This window comes from Kogia breviceps, chromosome 11, assembly GCF_026419965.1.
Source record: "Kogia breviceps isolate mKogBre1 chromosome 11, mKogBre1 haplotype 1, whole genome shotgun sequence".
NCBI lineage: Eukaryota > Metazoa > Chordata > Mammalia > Artiodactyla > Physeteridae > Kogia > Kogia breviceps.
Window position 1 is genome coordinate 78,139,899 of NC_081320.1, and position 5,654 is coordinate 78,145,552.

The following is a 5,654-nucleotide window of genomic DNA, read 5'->3' on the forward strand; positions in this document are numbered from 1 at the left end:
CTGGAGAAAAGCTCAATGTGGTGGGCTTCCCTTGTGGCGCAGTGGTTGAGAGTCCACCTGGCGATGCAGGGGACACGGGTTCATGCCCCAGTCCGGGAAGATCCCACATGCCGCGGAGCGGCTGGGCCCGTGAGCCATGGCCGCTGAGCCTGCGCGTCCGGAGCCTGTGCTCCGCAACGGGAGGGGCCCCAGCAGTGAGAGACAAAAAGCTCAATGTGGCATTTAACTGAAAGCTTTGGATACCTGATCCACTTATCTTTGACACTTTCAGGCAACGATACAAAAGTTCACCAGGCTGTTCTGGATTAACGATAGACATCTTCAGGAGCCATAGATATAATAAGGGTAAGCATAGGAATGCAGCCTGAGATTAAAGGAAAAGTCATGGACTGAAAAAACAAACCAAAAAATAGTGGGAACTCACTGGAAGTTGACTAAAGTACCTGGAAAGTTCATTTGCTTTCCTCCTTGCTTTCATACACTACCTGACTTACCTTTCTAAAAATATTTTGTGAACAATTATTGAGAATTTATTATGGTCCAGTCACTGTGTTAGGTATTTATTAAGCAGTTACTACAACCTCGCCACTAGTGATAAAGCCGAAAGAAACAACAGAACAAAGAAACAGGTGTCTGAATTCCCTGGCTGTCCAGTGGTTAGGACTCGGCGCTTTCACTGCTGGGGCCCGGGTTCAGTCTCTGGTCAGGCAGCTAAGATCCTGCAAGCCACAGAGCATGGCCAAAAGAAAAACCAGATATCATTGCTGCTCCTTGGGGATTACAATTAAGTGAGCTAACAGACATTAATCAAATCATCATCAAAAAAATATGTGATTACAAATGTGAAAAGTGTATGAAGGAAAAACTTATAGTGCTATGAAAAAGTGACTAGAGCATGAAATCAGGCTTTTCAACAAACATGGAAGTAAAGCTGACATCTAAAACCTGAAGAGGAAATACCAGTTGAAAAGGAAAGTATTTAGGAGTATTTTGGAAAAGAGAATCTTCTGGGCTGTATGAAGGCCCTGGGGCATTTGGCTTTTTCCCACCAGTGTAGCTGGAGCTGAGTAGGCCATGGGAAGAATGGCACAGATGAAGTTCAAGAGGAAGGCAGGGGCCAGCTTATGTCAGAGCTGGTAGGTGTGGGCCCCAATAAGAATTTGGGGCTTTATATTAAGTGGAAAGGAAAGCCATTTAACAGTGGAGTGACAGGATCTGACTTACCTTTAAAGAGACCACTCTGACTGCTATATAAAGAGTAAATTTAAAGGTAACAAGCAGGGGGTATTCCCTGGTGGTCCAGTGGTTAGGACTCCACACTTGCACTTTCTCTGCCAAGGGCCTGGGGTTCAATCCCTGGTCCAGCAACTAAGATCCCACAAGTGAGGCTCAACCAGGAAGCGGCACTCACCTTGGGTAAGGCACAAGGGTAAAGCACTCACCTTGGATGCAAAATTTAAAGAGCTGCCAAAACACTCAGTGATCCAGATTAGTCATACTTTAAAAGCAATATTTTAAAAAATAAAATCTACCAACTATGGCCTACAGTCCAGCTCCCTGTTTTTGTAAATAAGTTTCTCTTGGAACCAGGGCTGAGATCAGCTTAAGAAAATACAACAGGATTGTGCAAGTGCAGAACCTGTCTTTACTAAACATTTTGATGCTTTTCCACCATTTTTTTGGCATTTATTTTGATTTTTAAAAATATTTCATTAAAATATGATTTATCACTGAGGTTTTTGGCACCCCCATAAGTTTTGCACCTCAGGCGAGTGCCTCACTTGCCTCACCCTACAAGAGTAGAAACAGGAAGACGAATGAGGAGATCATTCACCTATTCATTCAGATTTCACATAAAAAGTCCAAATTGATGGTTTTGCTTAAAAGATTCAGATCTATCTACCATGAACCTGCTCTCCCATATGGCAACAGTTCCAACTCAGTAGGTCTATTGTGGGACAAGGAAGTTCCCCTAGAGGCCTGAGGGCCTCCTGTGATTGAGAATTACTACTCAGAGGGACAGAGTGAGGGACAACTGGGAAAGCCAGAACTAGCGCAAGATCCTCTGACCCAATCTGTCCTCTCATTACACTGTTTCCTTTGAGCATTAATATAAAATTAATAAAATTGTACCTTTCAAGATAAACAACAAGGATTTACTGTATAGCACAAGGAATTACATTCAGTATTTTGTAGTAACCTACAATGGAAAAGAATTGGAAAAAGAACATATATATATATATATATCTCTGAACCCCATGATGTGACATGCTACTGGGAAGGACATCACTTTGAAGTTTCTTAGCATACCTTCAATCTAATCATGAGAAAAATATCAGGCAGATCCAAACTAAGGGACGTTCTACCAAAGAACTGTACTCTTCACAATTTTAGTACTCTCCAAAAGTTTCAAGGTCATGAGGACAAGGAAAGACTGAGGAACTGTCACAGGCTGGAGGAGATTTAAGGAGACACGATGACAAGATGCAATGTGGGATCCTGGATTGGGTCCTGGAACAGAAAATAGATACTGATGGAAAAGCTGATGAAACACAAATAAAGTCTGTCATTTAGTTAATAGGACTAATTTAGTTAACTGTACTGATGTTAATTTCCTGGTTTTGATAAATGCACTAGAGTTATGCAAAATGTTAACATTAGGGAAAACTGAGTGATAGGTACTCAGGAACTCTCTGTATTACTTTTGCAACTTTAGCGTGTCTAAATTACTTCAAAATTAAAAGTTCACACACACACACACACACACACACACACACACACACACACACACACCTTAAAGGCTGCTTTAGATTGATTGAGGCCCTCTGGAATGGACTGAGAGGCAAAGAGAGAGCCAAACTGCTTTGCTCAAGAAATTCACAGGACTTTGTGGAGTGACACTAGAGGAGAGGGGAGAATGTCAAAAAGGAGACAAGTCCCCAACTACAAGGCTCTTTGTGGAGAGGCAGTCATGAGGAGGGGGTGGCTGTGGGACTTTTAAGAACAGCATCCAAGCTGAGGCTTTTTGTTGGGCCATAATGGGCTACCACATACCCCTTGAGTAAAAGTGTGCTCCATGAAGGCTTGTGGTTGTACTTTGGGAACTGAATGAATCAGGAGGATGCACAGCCGTAACACAGGACAACAAAGGGACAACACTGTGTGGGAGGTAAAATGGCAGAGAAAAAAAAAAAGTCAGCAGAAGCAAGAACTCAGAGTCAAATAGGAAATATGTGGGTACCATAAGAATTTCTAGAGGTTTTGAAGGAATACTGGGTTTCCCAGGATATTTTGCTTCTGGACTATTTTACTTAAAGCTTATTTTATTTTCCACTTTGTCTTTAAAAATTCATTCCCTCTCCCTCTCCCTCTTCCTTACCCATCCCACCTTGCCCACCTCCTTCTGTCTTCTGTTTGCCTGGCTTTTCCTCCTCTTCCTCTAACAGTTAACCACCATTGTCAGTTTTGTAAGTATCATTCTAGACATTTTAAATATTTATTTATTATCGAATATGAGTATATGTTGTCCTTTTTACTGTTATACAATTAGAAGCATACTATACATAGTTATCTGCACCTTGCTTCTTTTGCTTCAGGATGTTTCTAGAAAATCTTTCCATATCAGTTCATAAACAGCTTCCTCATTCTTCTATACAACTAACAGTAAGTCATTGATTCTATGCATCATAATGTTTTTAACCAGACCCTCTTGCTAGATATTATGGTGATTCTAGTGAAATTGCTAGCTGAAATGTACATGTATTATTTATCTTGATAGATACTGCTAAACTGTCCCACAAAAGGGAATTTTACTTAACTAATTTTACTTAATTTTAAAGGACCAGTTGGTCATAGTAAATTGGAGTCTTAAGGGACAAACATGCAAGTAAAACCTGGTTTTCACAAGGTCCTAATGAAAGTCCTAGAGGATCTACCATAGGGTGACCCAAACCTAAACACATTAGGGCTACCTTCCTCTGCAGAACTGTCTCAGGGCTTCCGGGTCTTCCTCATTTCTAGTCCATGTTCTTCATTAAATAATGAAAATACCAGCAGTTCCACATCTAGGAATGTCTTATGGATATGCCTGCAGAATTGTGAAGTGGCATGTGTATAAGATTACTTCTCAAAGCATTATTTGTGATAGCAAAAGAAGCAAGCAATCAATGCATCCATCAGTAGGGGACTGGTTAAATAATGGTTAAAAATCATACAATGGAACACTAGGCATCTGTAAATAAGAATGGAGAAGCTCTGGGAAGTGAAAAAAATACAGTGCAGACCAAGGCATATAAAGGCCACCACTGTGGGAGGGACAAATATGATACACACATATGCTTGTATTTGCATTAAATATCTCTGGAAGCAAACATACGATTGTTTACTTCTAAGGAGAATAACTGAGTAGCTGAGGGACAGCCTTGTGAACCTTTCAAATGTTGAACCATATGGATGCAATACCTATTCACAAAATAAAATTAAATTGTCAAATAATCTTTTAAAATTTATTTTATTAAATAAATAAATATTAAATAAAATTTCATTTATTTATTTACTTTTGGCTGTGTTGGGTCTTTGTTGCTGTGCGCGGGCTTTCTCTAGTTGCAGCTAGTGGGGGCTACTCTTTGTTGCAGTGCGCAGGCTTCTCATTGCGGTGGCTTCTCTTGTTGCGGAGCATGGGCTCTAGGTGCACGGGCTTCAGGAGTTGTGGCATGTGGGATCAGTAGTTATGGCTCACAGGCTCTAGAGCGCAGGCTCAGTACTTGTGGCACATGGGCTTAGTTGCTCTGCTACATGTGGGATCTTCCTGGACCAGGGCTAGAACCTGTGTCCCCTGTATTGGCAGGCGGATTCTTAACCACTGTGCCACTAGGGAAGTCCCTCAAATAATTATTTTGAAAGAAGAAAAGATTGACCAATAAGGCCATAGTGATTGTAAACACCATAGAGAAATGTTTGATCTTGCATTCAGCACCCCTGCACAGCACCTGGCCTCTAGCTGACACCCTGAGCTGTCCTTCCTGTTTCTGCTCAGTGTACTTCCTTGCACCTTTAAGTTGATGTGTCATTTTAGTGGATAATGTGGATTGGTTCACTCAGCCTGCATTGTACCCTCCTCCAGGGTACCTCCCTGGACTGGAGAGGCTAGAATACTAAAATCTGCGGTCTGGCTCCTTTGCAGGTACAGCTCTGGATGTGAATTAGCTTCCACCAATTCAACACCTTCAAGTGAGATTTGGAAGGCAAAAGTGAGGTAGACGCTATTTTCCTGTTCCTCTTGCTTATTTTCTTGCTTCAGGTGAGGTCATGGGAAACTGGGGTTTTATTTTTTTACGGTAGTACCTTTGGTGTTCCTTCTACAGCTTCCTGGGGTTTAGGGTGCAGTTACTGTGGCAATAGGAGCCATGTTGGATTCCTGAACCCTGGAATGTATACGTGATGTTGGGGTCTTGTACTCAATCATTCAAAGTAGTGGCCTCAGAAGGCAGTTCTCTGGTGAGTCAGTTTGGTATTGTTCTAGGACTCATTACTGAAGTCCCAGCATAGAACCTGCTCCTTCAGACCTTTTAAAGATTTTCTAAGCACATAAATCTACATAATAATTCCCTTCATGCTTAAAATACTTCCAATGGTTTCTGTTTCCTGCACTGAAC

The 5,654-nt window shown here is 41.5% G+C and overlaps 1 long non-coding RNA gene across 1 annotated transcript; it reads right to left on the reverse strand.

Moving 5' to 3' along the window:
• Positions 1–545: 545 nt before the first annotated feature.
• Positions 546–4,087, reverse strand: LOC131765278 (uncharacterized). Its single transcript, XR_010835587.1, has 4 exons — positions 3,972–4,087; positions 3,055–3,158; positions 2,311–2,511; positions 546–719 (listed from the first exon to the last, which is right to left on the reverse strand). It is a non-coding gene; the product is annotated as an uncharacterized lncRNA (long non-coding RNA).
• Positions 4,088–5,654: the final 1,567 nt, after the last annotated feature.